The 16308-nt window shown below is 43.6% G+C and overlaps 1 protein-coding gene across 10 annotated transcripts in view; it reads right to left on the reverse strand.

Annotated features, from left to right (window-relative positions):
* SRGAP2 (SLIT-ROBO Rho GTPase activating protein 2) overlaps positions 1-16308 on the reverse strand; it is a 238155-nt gene that overhangs the window by 144731 nt on the left and 77116 nt on the right. The gene's annotated exons all lie outside the window — the stretch shown is intronic.

Below are 16308 nucleotides of genomic sequence, written 5' to 3' on the forward strand. Positions count from 1 at the left end.
AGGTTAGTACTACTTTCATCCCTATTTTAAAGATGAGAAAACTGATTCTTAAAAAGAAGTCAAGCTATTAGGTGGTGGAGCCGGGATTCAAACCCAAACAGCTTCACTTCAGAGTCCAAAGTCCTACTTTTTATACTTTCTCCCATTATTTCAAACTGTTTTTCCACATCTTCATGAAGTAGGGGGAGAGGTCAGGATATTTTAGTGGAGATAGAAAGGGCTCTGCCCAAGGGCAAATAGTGGCAGTCAAGAATGAAACAAGCACCCAGACCGCTAGGCATGCAAACCATTAACTGTCAATCGGATTCCATAGTTTCCAATACCACTGAATGTAATCAATCTTCGAGAAGCTGATATTTTCACCAAAAAATATCACTCATATCTCTGATGCTTCATCCTCACGGATGCTCAGAGCCTCTGCTGTGTCAAAGCTAGAAATATTTCTGGTTAAGCTCTCGCTTGGCAGCTTTCTGGCTGGCCAGAATGCTCGTACAGGGTTAGCAAACACCCTCTCTGGAACTAGCAGCAATGGCAGCTCCAGATACAACCAGATCTGCCTCAGATGCAATACTGCATTCGTTACTGACAAGAGACCTGGCACCCTCAGGAAGCAGCTTGCCAAAGCCAGACTGCAAGGCCTGCAGTGTGTATCCTGCTGAAGTTATGTCCCAATCCCCATCAGAGTCACAGTGGAGTCACTTCTTTCATCCCTTTCTTCCCCACACCCCCACAAGCCTGCTCAGCTCCAATAGCTTAGGATGTGACAGTAACTCCAATCCCAGGGAAAAAGAGCACCTGTATTATTACGCCTTTCCTCTGCATGCTCTAAATTCATTCCCCAACAGCAGAGTTGTAACAGTGCTTTCAGTCTATGCTCTGTAATGCATAGGGTGGGGGTGTGGAATCTAGAGTTTTCATCTGAGCTGCAGATAAATCAGAGGCAAATCCAGGAACGAAGCTATGATGTTGAAAATTCTGCCAACCACTCCTTTTATGAAGCAATGAGGGATGGGCAAATGGTACATTTGGCTTCGCCTTGGAGTAGCTTCGGGCCCATCATCCATCCCCATCTTCATTTTTGTTTGTTTTTACAGATATCGGGATGTACCACAAGTATCTGGTCCTTTATGGGTGATCTCAGGTGATCTGTGAGTGTAGTTCTCACCCTCTTCGGCTCCCTGCCTCCTCCCGTGCCAACCACCAATGCCAACCAGGCCTGCAGTAACCTCACCTGAACTGAAACTGAGCACCGGAGGATTGTTTCAAGCAGACAGAAGGCTGCGCAGAAAAGCCGCCTACCTCATCAAAGCTCTCTTGTTCTGTGTTTTTTTGGAGTCTGATTACAGGGGTGTTGGGGGCGGAAGATCTGTAGAGGGCATGCCAGGCATCTGGTTCCTGCCAGGGATTTCTGGGCCTCTTAAAGGCAACAGCCCTTGCTGAGACTATTCCTCGAGGCATCTGTCCTTTTTCTATCTTTGATAGATAGAAGTAGTAGCTGGTAGTAGTAGCCACTGGGTAGGCAGACTGTGGGTGGAGAGGACATTCACAATGCTCATTGATATTACTTACAACTTGTTCATTAAATAAGAATCAGGGGGCTTCCCTGGTGGCACAGTGGTTGAGAGTCCGCCTGCTAATGAAGCGGACACGGGTTCATGCCCCGGTCCGGGAAGATCCCACATGCCGCGGAGCGGCTGGGCCCGTGAGCCATGGCCGCTGAGCCTGCGCATCCGGAGCCTGTGCTCCGCAACGGGAGAGGCCACAGCACTGAGAGGCCCGCGTACCACAAAAAAAAATAAAATAAATAAGAATCAGGGCATCTTAGGGTGAAAAGGCTTTCCAGGTACCCAGTCAGTAACAGATGTGCAAGAGGATATGGATAGCAAGGGGATGTCAGCCCTCTCTGAGTCACTTGTAATTCATTTAAGACTTTGCCTCAATAAACTCTCTAACTAGTGGAGCAGAAAGGGAGCACAGGAGGATGGATGATGCCCACCTTCGCCATAAAAAGAGGAGGCTAAGCAAATTCCCACAATACCCATAAGTTTCCAGAGGTAGACCGCTCCAGGGTTGTCCTGTCTGAGGAACAAGCACTTCATAGGAGGCCTTTAAGATACGTGAATTAATCTAAGAAGTCCCAACGTGCATCCAGCCAGCATGGAATTCCACCCTGACCTCCTTAGGTGTCTCAACAAATGGGCAGCATTACCCAAAGTGCACCCCAACCTCAGGCATCCCCTCCGGGCCCCTGAAGGAAAGGGAGCACGTGCTTACTGAACACCTTTATACACATCACCTCATTTAACCTTTATTACTAGGCCATAATTGGTATCCCCAATTGTCCTGATTGCACAGATGAGAAAACTGAAGTATGACAAGTAATTTACCAAAGGCTCATACAATTAGGTGCAAGTGGGGTTGAAGCCAAATGAAGGTTTGCCTTGATTTGTCAAAGAGGTTGTCAGTGGGGCAGGGAAACAAGAGAAACGAACAAGAGTCTGGGGTCTCTGAGGTATTTCTGGGGGAATCACAGTTTCTCTCGCTCTAAACCCTGGAATGTCCCCTTCCCCACCTTCCAGATGAGGTGGTGACTCAGGCCCCCAGAGTCAAGTTTGAAGTAGCCCGGTGACTCACTAACTAGCCCATGTTTCGACTAGTCCACAACTGGGCTGGATCCCTTCCTGCTTTCTAGATCTCCTCTACAGGGCAGCTTTGAAGGAAGTGAGAATGCGATATCCCCACCCCAATCCAGGAAAAGGAGAGTCTCTGCTAAGAGATACCACCTGCCACTGTGGTTAATTAGTGATGCGACTCCACTGAGCATCTCCCCTCCCCCACCCCTCCCCATGGAAGGAGATGCCGCCCTGGCTCCCACCCTCAGAGCCTCTGCACAGGCACTTAAGGGAGACTCCAACTACCCCCATCTCCAGGCCTGCAGCTCCAAGACAGAATGGCTGCTCTGTCCAGGGCAAAATGTGCTCTGTCCAGGCTTTTGCTGCTGCTGCTTTTGCTGCAAAGACAAACAATGGTCCCCAAGAAGGCAGCTGTGCCAGCCCCAGTCCTCTGTCCATGCATATGAGGGGCAGGAAACAATAGGCCACTGAACGCCAGCACGCCTGGGCCATGTGCCCAGGCTGGAGGCCCCTCTGTACCCTGGCCGACCAATAAACTACAAGGGCAGAAAGAAGAAAGGGGCAATTTATAAAAACATGGAGGAATTCCTCACAGTTCCATCCACACAGTTCCATCGTGTGCTTAGGCCAGAATGCACGTGCACACGTGTATACACGCAAAGACACACAATCATACCACCCACAGTGCTTCACCACATCAACCCAAGAAGCCTTTGCAAATTCAGTTTATAGTTGGATGAGAGTTCCTGGGAGCTGGGGATGATGGGATCTTTGTAGGTTCTGTCCCTAGAACTACACTGAAGGAGTCAAGTTCTCACGTTCTACATGCAGCTATATCTCAGGGCTATAAAAGTATTTCATGGCCATCCAGAAAGCCAAAGTACAAAGGTCACAATGAACGACCTGGAGTGATGATACATGCCAAAAATGACCTCCCCTGGGCACCTCACACAGCCCATTTATTCAGCAAATCTTCACTGTGCCCCTACTGTATAACAGACCCTGTGCTAGGTGATGGCAACAGAGGACAAAACAGCCCCAAGCCCTGCCCTAATGAAGCATGGCTTGACAAGAAGAGGAAGGAAAAGAAAGCAAAGACAGTCTCATTACTTTTGCTTCAAATATTCTTTATTATAGATAGCCATGGTATTAAGCCCCCACCTAAAGACCAAAGATTTAAAAATCATCAGTAGCAGGCAAAAGATATTAGGCAACAAGCCTAAGAACATTTCAATGTCCTCTGACTCTTTTTCTATTATGTTTTATAAAAATGACACTTGAATACAAACTGCAGCTTCCCTTGCAAAAGGGGCCAAAGTTCTAGAACAAGTTTCTTGAAAATCAGAGTTAACCTTTGGTTAGCATACATTCAAAGATTCAAGTCAAAATGTAACTCCACTGTTCTGGAACTAGACCATGACGATGGTTGCACAATCTTGTGAATATACAAAAACAAAAAACCCACTGAATTGTACACTTCAAAGGGGTAAATTTTATGGTATGTGAATTATATCTCATTACAAAAATTGAACCCCACCAAAACAGCATGTCCTGCTGAGTGCCATCCTGCCAACTAAGGGGAAAATGGTCCAGCAAACAGGCACCAAAAGGAGGAAGGAATTCTTGGTTTCCATTTCTCCACTTGTATGGGCTGAATTTCAGTTCTGCATTGAATTTTTTTTTTTTTTTTTTTTTTTTGCAGTACGTGGGCCTCTCATTGTTGTGGCCTCTCCCGTTGCAGAGCACAGGCTCCAGACGCGCAGGCCCAGTGGCCATGGGTCACGAGCCTAGCCGCTCCGCGGCATGTGGGATCTTCCCGGACCCGGGCACGAACCCATGTCCCCTACATCGGCAGGTGGACTCTCAACCACTGTGCCACCAGGGAAGCCCTGCATTGAATATTCTTAAAGCAAATCTTAGAAGCTGTCCCTCAGGACAGGAAGCTTGTCCAGGACATTGAACTCCACTGGCAGATCACCATTCCATCATTTCTGAAGGGTGTCAGATCAAAACCTGGCAAGGAATGTTTTTATGTATGAGTTCAAATGCAGGCTCAGCACACACATCCAGAAGAGCTCCCCCCAGGATATGCTGACTCCTTGTCCATGCTTGGCTATAGCTGAGATCCTAACTACACCTGTCCTGGGAGTTAGAAGGAGGCTCATCTCCTTTTTAGAAAGAAGCTGAAGGGTCACAAAACGGATGAAATTCAAAGAAAAACTAGACCTAAAAGGATACTGATCATTTAACAAAAACAGGGCCTGCCACAGCGACAACATGGAGACTCTAAAATTATATAACACCTGCCAATGCAGGTGACACAGTCCTCTAGAAACTGTCCTCACTTCAGAGAACACCCAGGAAATTCATCAGTCAGCAGAGTGCTGGGGGATTCTGCTCAGCTCACTGCTTCCAATCCAAAGATATTAACCCCTTTCTTTCCCTCTTTCAAAATTCACCTCCTTTTTTAGGAATTCTGTCTGATTAAGTCATATGGAACCCCCTCCTATGAATCCCTTACCTCTGAGGAGAAAATGGGGGCTGGGGGGAGGCCGGGAGAAAGATGTAATCTTTCAGGAGATCAACACAGGCACGTCCTTCCCTCCTCCTTCACGTGCTGGCACCTAGGGGACAAGAGCTGCCACTCCCACAGGTTGTGCTCAGAGCCCGTTGAGCATGAGGTCAGCCTGGGTTCCCCACTGGGAACCAGGCCTGATGCCGGTCTTTTTCCACAAAATCTGCCTCTCCTGCTTTTAGCCTTTCACAAACACATGATGTCACCTCAGCCATCTCAGGAATATGAATTCCTAGTACCTTTCCAGCAAGTGTTATATAAGAAGACAATTAAGGCTTTCACCAGGCTCTATCCTCCATATCTCTTACCAAGACCTCTTATCACAACGGTCATCGGCTCCTCTCAGAACTATTCCCTGGGAAACAGAATGCTGGAATAACTTGCCAAGTCTGACTCTTTACCTGCAGGTTTGCCTTTCTACAAACTCAGTAATGGGAAGGCCTTTACACTTTTTCTTGGACAACCGAACCAGAGCCCAGAGAAGGGGAAGGAATTTCTGGAGATCACACACAGCTATTAAGCTTCAGATCTAGGCCTGGGACCCGGGTCACTGGGTTCCTAAGCCAAAGTTCTTTCTTACTTACTCTTGTCACAAATATTTATTTGAGCACCTTCCAGGTGCTCTCAGAGTACAAAGACAAAGTCCTCTGTCAATGTTAGCAGAGCAGTCAGGAAGAGACAAGTAAAAAACCTACAACAAACACAGTGAAACAATAATATAAATAAATGAGGTATGCACACAGTGTCGTGACAGCAGAGAGAAGGAAGACACGTATCACCCTCAATCAACTTCCTATACCACATCTTTCAGTGACTGACATTATTACTTATCTCAGTAGTCAGTATGCCAATAAAAGCCATCAAGCTACTCTTAGCAAACTAGAAAACAGCAAATATTCTCCCTCAAAGAGTGTGATCGGTGGCCTTTTTCCTCGTTACTTTACCCTATTGAATATAGCATAGAAACAAACATGAGTTAATCCAAACAATCAATCAACAAATAGCTACTAAGCTTCCAGAATATGTGGATGTGACATACTTATTGTTTTCCCTTCCTTGCATCCATATCCTCCCCGACTCTTAGTGCTTTTGACAAAGCTGATTCCACCTCCGGCCTCTCCAAAGATGGTAGATGTTACCTCCAGGCCCTGTTTAGGAGCTACAAGACCTGGGGACAATGTCAGTCTGAGACAGTGCTACCATCTTGCCACCACGAGTGGAATGGAGCCAACCTAGAGGAAGCAGAGCTGAGGTATGGGAAAAGGAAACTTGAGCCCCTGGATCAATCATGGCCAGATGCCAGCCCTATCCCTGCCCCTTTCCAGCATACAAGCCAACTCATTCCGTTTTTGCTTAAAATAATTTGCATTGGGGTTTTGGTCTCTTGCAAACAAAGGATTCCTAGTGGACTAAGTAGGGAATTCTCAAGTATTCAGAAGCATAAAGGTCCCTGTCCTCAAGGAACTTACAATCTAATTGTGAAAACATGATTAAAATATATAATACATTTTCAAAAAATACATAATTATTTACCTATTACATAATTATGCAAGATACATAATTAAATATATAAATCTTTATTATAGTATACTGCAAGAATGAAACTGAGAAGAAATATTACAAGTAAAAGTCTTAAGGACTCAAAGCAGTGGGGACTAACATTGCTAAAATAAGGCTTCTTGAGAAAGACTAAACTTGAGAGGGACAAATTGTTTGTTTGGCTCACAACATACGCCTAGACCCAAAACAATACCTGGCATATAGTAGGGCTTGAAATTTGTGGAAGGAAGGAGAGGATAAAGAGAGAAAATGGGAGGAAAGAGACGTCTGAACTAGTATTCTGAGGATGGGTAAAATTTCAATAAATGGAAGGGTGAGGGGACAATCTTCCAGAAGAAGGGAAAACATAAGCGGAGAGATGGGAATGTTTGAGCGAGGCCTTTTTATGAGATAGTGAGGAGGCTGGCCTCACCAGAACAAAAGGCAACGTAAGGGTAGGTCAGAGATAAGGGTGCACAGAGAGGAGCAGCTCCAAAGGCTAACAGGGTAGTTTGGATTTCAAGAGGCCAGAAATGGAGCTGGTGAAGTTTGTGTCATGATGGGAACAGAGCTGAAGGAAGATCAGAGTGGAGGAGGTCTGCTGGATGGGTTCCTAGGCCTTCTAAATTAAGAGATGGAGTGAGCGTTAATGAGCAATCCAGGCTGAAGTAGTACAGAGGTCAAAAAGAATAGGAGGATTCCATGAGTGGAAAATCCCCACACATACTAACACTAATCACTAGTAATAATACATACTTTAGAGCCACTGATCCTAAAGCTAGTGAGTCCAAGCTATCCCCTCCTATACAGTGGTGAGCAAACTGGACATGTAAGAGAGATCGCTGGGTTCAAAGGTAAGACAGTTACCTTGGTGGGAGGAAGGAGGGGTGGTGGCAACTGGAGTGCTAGCCTCTCCGGCTTTCCTTTTACTATAGTTTTTTGTGTCGAACTTTAAGTTTGGCCATCTTCAAAACTGTCTGCCCTGTGCAGTAGCTTTCCCCAAAGTTATGAAAGAAAGAACCTTTCCTCCCCTCGCATTAACTCCACACTACCTAAGAACAATGCATGCAGCTTTGGAGACAAAGAGAAACCAGCCAGGGGGAAGGAGAAGGAGAAAAATGGCCTTAAGAGTTTCCGAAGGACGTCCATTTATTAACTGTTGAGTCCCCAAGTGAAGACACAGAAAGCAGCCTCATAAAGCCCATGAGACGGGAGGGTGTGAAGGGGAATATCTCAATGAACTTTAATCATCAGGACTGCTCTTGGCAGGCCGCCTTGGTTCTTTTAAGTGACTCAATAGAAAGTCAAAGACAAAAGGCTCCCAAATGAACAAGCTGCCACATCAAATGCCAAAGTAGTAATTTTACCTCCTAGGCCTTGCCTGAGATGTTTAAGAAACAGAATTCCTGAGGTCCAAAGTCTAGAATTAACTTGTACTACAAACTAAAGATCTGGAATGAGATGACCAACGGCTCCTCTGGGAAATGTTACCTAGTCTGATGCCCCTGATTGATTGCTAGAGACACAGTAGAAGTGAATTCCCAAGGACCATGATAGCCAACCAACAAATCTAGCATATATTCATCTCATACCATCTCTGTGCAAAGATCTGAGTGACAAATCATTGGAACACACAAGAAAATATAAGACATTGTCTTGCTTTCAAGGAGCTTATAATCCAATTGGGAAAAAAAAGGAGACTAAATGCAAAAGCATTCAACTGTATAGGATTGTGTGTGCTAAGTGCCAAAATAATGGTCCCAGATTACGTTCAGAGAGGAGATCAGTATAAACCAGGATCAGCCTGAGTTAGTCTTCAGGCCTGAAACTGGGGAGGATTTAAAGAGGTGTAAGGGTTATAGAGGAAGGAGCGCTGTGATTACTAGGGCAAAGGTGAGGAGGCAGAAATGGGCAGATCAAGCCCAGGAGCCTGTGTGAGTACAGCACAGTGATTTGAAGGTTTATTCAGAAGAGCATGGAGAGAAAGAGGGGGGTGGAAAAGCAAGAAAGAGTGCACATGCTCGATGAGCAGATCAGATACACTGTTCCAAAGGGATCTGTAAACTGTACAAAGCAAGGTAAGGGTCTTGAAAAGCAGAAGGACAGCATAAGAAGAGTCAAAAAGCCAAGGACTTCCCTGAACTCAACTCCTAAAAAGACTAAGCGTCAATTTCAACATGTCCACTATAGTAATGGACAACGGTAAACTGTACGCTGCTCAAGGCTCCAGCGCAACTGAATGGAAAACAAACCAGATCAATCCTAAAATCCACACCCTAAATTCCTAGAGAGCTGGCTCTGGAGGATTTACTTCATTTTGTGTAGGACCCAGCTTGGCCTACAGTATTGGCACATCATTTCAGATTTAGTTCCACCAGCATGGACAAAGCCCCTATTAGTTGTTGGGAAAAGGGACAAAGATGACTACAGAAGACCAGGAGATTCACTCGGCCTTTGAAGTGCCTGTAGAACTTCCTATTGGAAAATGCAGTTTTGTTCTCCAGTCTGGAGTTCTCAGGAGAGGTCAAGTCTGGAGGGAGACATTTGCGAGCCATCAGCAAGTAGATGGGAGTATGAAGTTAACCATGAAAGCGAATGCAGCTGCCCATAGAAAGCATGGAGAATGAAAGAGAAGTAGGCCTAAGCCTGGGGACACCCTCATTTAGGTGGAAAGCAAAAGAAGAGGAGATAGGAAACTAGAGTGAGAATGGAAAGAGATGTATCAAGGTGTCAATAACTGCAAATCACTTAAAGAAAACAGCAGGGCAGAGAGTTTATTAACTTGGGCGATCATTATTGAGAGCCTGCTATGCATCACCCAAGATGAACACAACCACCTTGCTGACAGGCTGGGTCAGCCTGTACTGCTCCAGTTGCTATGACTGTTCCAGTCCTTCATGCTGGTGGGCCGCCCTGACAGCCCCTTGCCTTGTACCTGTGCTACACGCCTCTCAATTCCCACCCCAGGGTTTCCCTGTCGCCACTGCAGCATGGGATTTGGAGGGACCTGCTCAGCCACCAGCCAGGCCATGAAGAAGCACAGGGGAATTGAAGCTCTAGGACATAAACCCCTGGGGATGGGGGATGGCAAATGAAATCTTCTCCCTCCTTTCCCCAGTGGACCATTCAGAGATGTAGTAGCTTCACATATTTTCTCTGAAGATGTCCCACAGGACCAAATGATCAGCCTGTCATGAAGCTGTGGCCAGCCTCTAAGCAGTCCCTTATATTTGTTCTCCCTCCCTCCCTCCCTTTCTCGCTTCCCTTTTCTCCTCATTCCTGCTTCCCTGTGATGGCTCTCACAAATAAAGTGTAAGCTTTTGCCTCTAGAGCTCTAATTCTAGGGAACCCAGACTAAGACAATTACCATGGGCCAGGCACTGTTCTAGATGCTGGATAGATCATCTTTTCTTTGATGAAACTTATTCCCCAACGAAAGTATCTGCTTAGCAGAGTGTTGAGAATAGCTAACTAATAGTTATTTTTCAAGGACTCAACATATTTGTGAAGTGATTGGTTGGTTCTAAGAACTGATTTAGTTGACTACAGTTTGTTTTCTATGAACAGGTAAAGTGTCTCTACAAAAGTTATGGGTAGGTATACAATCAACAGTGATCACAGATGCCATTTATTAAATACTTTCTATGTGACTCATAGAAAGTTGAGTCACCATTTAAGTGTAAAGGTATGTTATCTCATTTAATCCTCAAAACATCCCAGTGGGATAAGTTTGCAATAAAGCAGAATGGTTAAGAGCCCAGACATTGCACTCAGAAAGACCTGGCTTTAATTCTAGCTCTGCCACATGCTAGTTGTGTATCCTTGAATAAGACACTTAATCTCTCTAAGTCTGTTTCATTATCTATAAAATACAGTTTGTAACAGCAGCCACACCTGTGGATTGTTGTAAAGCATAGAAGAGATAACATAGATAAAATAGGTAAAGTGTTTACTATATGCCAGGTACCTAGTAAGATTCTATTAAAAGTCAATCATGATTCCACCCACTTCACAGATAGGGACCACTGAGGTTCAGAGAGATTAGTTAATCGCCTGAAGTCACCAAGACAGTTTCAGATCACGACAGGATCTGAACCTAGATGTGTTCAATCCTAAAACAGGGCTCTTACTCACTCTCCTATATTTTTTTTAATGAAACTGAGATATGGACTCATTTAGTTGCCTTTCATACTGGAATCCTATAGTTCTAGCTGGCAATATTGATTGGGATCCCTGAATTTCTTCAGCTTATCACACAAAAGTCCTCATTCTTACTGCCTTAACTTTGAGTATTTAAGTATTTGTGTTGTGGTGGAGTGGGAAAACACCTTCATATCATTTCTTCTTGAAGGAAATAGTAGCAAAAAGTCCATGCCCACCTAGAGATGCTATCAACTGGAGAGGCAGCAGAGCAAAATCTGAGTTACCATTCAACTTTCTCTGAGCCTCCTTGGCACAAAGAAAGTATTTAGTAAGTGGCATCTACGATCACTATTGATTGTATATGACGTGCCTGCCTATAACTGGAAAACAGAGTGTTTGGGCTCAAAATGCCAGCTCCATCACTTACTAGCTGTGTGACCCTGGACAAATTACTTAACTTCTCTGTGCCTCAATGTCTCTATGTGTCAAAGTTCATTAATAATAGTACCTACCTCTTAGAGTTTTTGAGTTAACATTTGTAAAGTAATTAGAATAGTTCCTGGTACATTGAAAATACCATATATGCTTTGGTTAAATACATAAATCAAATCTGTCTCATGGGCTCTTTAATCCTTTAACTTTCTAGACAAGAAGGTATAGGAAGTGATAGGAATTGAATAGAATAAATTAGTGGCTTCCTAACTCTTACAAGCCAACATACACACACAGGAAACACAATTTCATGAAACAATACATATTCCATAAAGTCTGTTTTTTTACATTTTAAATGCTTGTTGTGGCCCACTAATTTGATTTCATGACCTAGTAGAAGGTCTTGACCTGAAGATTAAAAAAGCTATGGAATAAAACACATGGCCACCAAAGGCAGAACTAGAACAGAGTCTTCAAACCACTCAGCTCCTTCTTCATGGTCATTACTAAATCAGAAAGGGCTTAAGTTTCACTTCTTGCTTGAAAAGAAACTGTACATTCCGGGTCCTCCTCCCATTCCTTCCACATTTCACATGAACACTAGAAGTTCAGAGAACACCAAGGAACCAACGGATACTTCCTGTCTATGCAACTCCTGCTACTGTTGCCCAATCCAATGTGTCACCACTGTGTAACAGGGAGAATTCTCCGGCTTGTCCTTTGAGTTTTGTCTTCCTGATTTTGAGGTCCAGCAACTATGATAAACCATCACACCTTCAGAGCAAAAAAGCTACTGATCTAACACAAAGGCAATGTCATTACATATTTAACAAATGGATTATAAACAGAATAGATGAAACTTATTAATGGTTAAGTTGAAAAAAAAAGAGTTCTTATCTCCTAGAGATAAATACTGAAATATTCAAGGATGAATAATGTCTGGTATTTGCTTCAAAGTGATGGAGGGGAGTGACAGGGGGTGGGGCGGTGGGGGTGGGGAGTGGATATAAATAAAACAAGACTGGCCATGAACTGAGGATTTTCGAAGCAGGGTGATGGGGATATGGGAGTTCACAACACTATTCTCCCTACTTTTGCGTATGTCTGAAATTTTTCATAATTAAAGGTTTTTAAGACACTGATGAAAGAAATTAAAGATGATACAAATAGATGGAGAGATATACCACGTTCTTGGATTGGAAGAATCAACATTGTGAAAATGACTCTACTACCCAAAGCAATCTACAGATTCAATGCAATCCCTATCAAACTACCACGGGCATTTTTCACAGAATTAGAACAAAAAATTTCACAATTTGTATGGAAACACAAAAGACCCCGAATAGCCAAAGCAATCTTGAGAACGAAAAAAGGAGCTGAAGGAATCAGGCTCCCTGACTTCAGACTATACTACAAAGCTACAGTAATCAAGGCAGTATGGTACTGGCACAAAAACAGAAAGATAGATCAATGGAACAGGATAGAAAGCCCAGAGATAAACCCACGCACATATGGACACCTTATCTTTGATAAAGGTGGCAGGAATGTACAGTGGAGAAAGGACAGCCTCTTCAATAAGTGGTGCTGGGGAAACTGGACAGATACATGTAAAAGTATGAGATTAGAACACTCCCTAACACCATACACAAAAATAAGCTCAAAATGGATTAAAGACCTAAATGTAAGGCCAGAAACTATCAAACTCTTAGAGGAAAACATAGGCAGAACACTCTATGACATAAATCACAGCAAGATCCTTTCTGACCCACCTCCTAGAGTAATGGAAAGAAAAACAAAAATAAACCAATGGGACCTAATGAAACTTCAAAGCTTTTGCACAGCAAAGGAAACCATAAACAAGACCAAATGACAACCCTCAGAATGGGAGAAAATATTTGCAAATGAAGCAACTGACAAAGGATTAATCTCCAGAATTTACAAGCAGCTCATGCAGCTCAATAACAAAAAAACAAACAACCCAATCCAAATATGGGCAGAAGACCTAAATAGACATTTCTCCAAAGAAGATATACAGACTGTCAACAAACACATGAAAGAATGCTCAACATCATTAATCATTAGAGAAATGCAAATCAAAACTACAATGAGATATCATCTCACACCAGTCAGAATGGCCATCATCAAAAAATCTAGAAACAATAAATACTGGAGAGGGTGTGGAGAAAAGGGAACACTCTTGCACTGCTGGTGGGAATGTGAATTGGTTCAGCCACTATGGAGAACAGTATGGAGGTTCCTTAAAAAACTAAAAATAGAACTACCATATGACCCAGCAATCCCACTACTGGGCATATACCCTGAGGAAACCAAAATTCAAAAAGAGTCATGTACCAAAATGTTCATTGCAGCTCTATTTACAATAGCCCGGAGATGGAAACAACCTAAGTGCCCATCATCGGATGAATGGATAAAGAAGATGTGGCACATATATACAATGGAATATTACTCAGCCATAAAAAGAAACGAAATTGAGCTATTTGTAATGAGGTGGATAGACCTAGAGTCTGTCATACAGAGTGAAGTAAGTCAGAAAGAAAAAGATAAATACCATATGCTAACACATATATATGGAATTTAAGAAGAAAAAAAAAATGTCATGAAGAACCTAGGGGTAAGACAGGAATAAAGACACAGACCTACTGGAGAACGGACTTGAGGATATGGGGAGGGGGAAGGGTGAGCTGTGACAGGGCGAGAGAGAGTCATGGACATATACACACTAACAAACGTAAGGTAGATAGCTAGTGGGAAGCAGCCGCATGGCACAGGGATATCAGCTCGGTGCTTTGTGACCGCCTGGAGGGGTGGGATAGGGAGGGTGGAGGGAGGGAGACGCAAGAGGGAAGAGATATGGGAACATATGTATATGTATAACTGATTCACTTTGTTATAAAGCAGAAACTAACACACCATTGTAAAGCAATTATACCCCAATAAAGATGTTAAAAAAAAAAAAAAAGAATCCAATTAATAGGGCTTCCCTGGTGGCACAGTGGTTAAGAATCCGCCTGCCATTGAAGGGGACACGGGTTCGAGCCCTGGTCCGGGAAGATCCCACATGCCGCGGAGCAACTAAGCCCATGTGCCACAACTACTGAGCCTGTGCTCTAGAGTCCGTTAGCCAAAACTACTGAGCCCACGTGCCACAACTACTGAAGCCCGCGTGATTAGAGCCCATGCTCTGCAACAAGAGAAGCCACTGCAATGAGGAGCCTGCGCACTGCAACGAAGAGTAGCCCCCGCTCGTCGCAACTAGAGAGAGCCCGCGTGCAGCAACGAAGACACAACACAGCCAAAAATAAAACAAATAAATAAATAAAATTTATTTAAAAAAAAGAATCCGATTAATGGCATGTTAAAAAAAAGACTTAAAAACACACATAGTAAAGGCAAAGGAAGATCAACAAAATAGAAAGAATACCCAGAGATATAATACAGAGCAATTAATTTCCTTAAAATGGATGGACTAAATCTGTGGGTAGAAAAGGGATACTACATACCAGGAAATGTACATAAAATAATCAACATCAAGACAGATACTGTTTAAATTTTTGAACTTCAAGGATAAAGAAAGAATTATTTAAGAATCAATGGAGAAAAAGCAAATTGTCTAACAAAGTAGGGGGGCAGAAATCAGGATGGTCTCAGATTTTTCCAGATTGTTCCAGGCAACATTTGAGGCCTGAAGTAAATGAAGCCACATTCTAAAATGATTCTAAGGGAGAGCCACTGTGATCCAAGAATTTATGGCAAGCTGAGTCACCTCAAGTTCAAGTGTGAAAAAGGCTCAGCCATTCGCCAACTTGAAAGATCTCAGCCTAATATAGACCCATGAACCCCTCCTGAGAGACAGAAATCCTGAACCCAGTAGCTCAATCAAAACAAAACTACAGGAACAAAGAAGCAGTAAAAGAAAAGACCCCCAAAACGGGAGAGTTCAGGTCAGAATGTAAACGTTAGGAACACTGCCAAGGAAATAAAGCCAGATAAGCTACAAAAACTGGGAGATGGGAAAGAGAGGTACAAGGAAGGGCAAGAAAATGAATCACCTAATCTTTCCAGGCAAGGGATCAGCCAGTCTTGTCAAAAAGTGAAGATTTAGCTAAAAATGTAGTTTAAAATATCAGCAATGACTTCAGCCTCCTAATGATTTTCACAATCATTTTCGTAACGTTAGAGAGAACTTAAAGGACTACAATCTTTTGTGGAGAAGAAACATTTATCTGAAGTTCACCAGTTTCTTTACTTTCACTTCAGTTTTTTTTTCTTATGTTAGATTCAAGTAAAATTAAATTCAATTGTTTTTATTTTTAAAGCACATATGGCATAATGCCAATCTTATAAAATTATTTCACTCTCTCCAGCCACCATTCTGTTTCCACGCACCGAAAGTGTGCACTGGAAGAGAAAGTCCACATGCCTGGCACCAAATCCACCACCCCCACCTCCCCTCACAGCCCTCCCTATCTCAGCTCCTAGCCTAGGTTAATCTTTCCACCTGCACACTAGAACCCACACCTTCTTGCTCACTCAAGGCCCTTGCTCCTAAAGTTATACACTCATATTCTGTATCATCCTTTTCCCCTCTCTGCCGGATCATTCCCATAAACAAACATGTTATATTCCCCCACAAGGAAACACAGTCTCCTTGCTCTCCCCCTTCCTCCCCAGCTACTTTTTCATCTTGCCCTCTCTTTACAATAAAACTCAGAATGGTTGTCCATACTCCCAGCCTCTACTTCCTTTCTTCCCTTTTTCTCTTTAGCCCACTGTAATCAGGCTCTTGCTTCTTCTATTCTCGCGGTGGGCAGTAACGATCTCCATGTTGCCAAACACAGACAATTCTCGACACCCAGCTTCCTCCACCACCACCAGAATTGGACAGAGGGGATCACCCTCTGGCCCCAGGACAACACCCTCTACTGATATGCCCCTGGACACACATTCTCAGTCTCCTTCACTGGA

The sequence above is a fragment of the Pseudorca crassidens genome, chromosome 2 (genome assembly GCF_039906515.1).
Source record: "Pseudorca crassidens isolate mPseCra1 chromosome 2, mPseCra1.hap1, whole genome shotgun sequence".
Classification (NCBI taxonomy): domain Eukaryota; kingdom Metazoa; phylum Chordata; class Mammalia; order Artiodactyla; family Delphinidae; genus Pseudorca; species Pseudorca crassidens.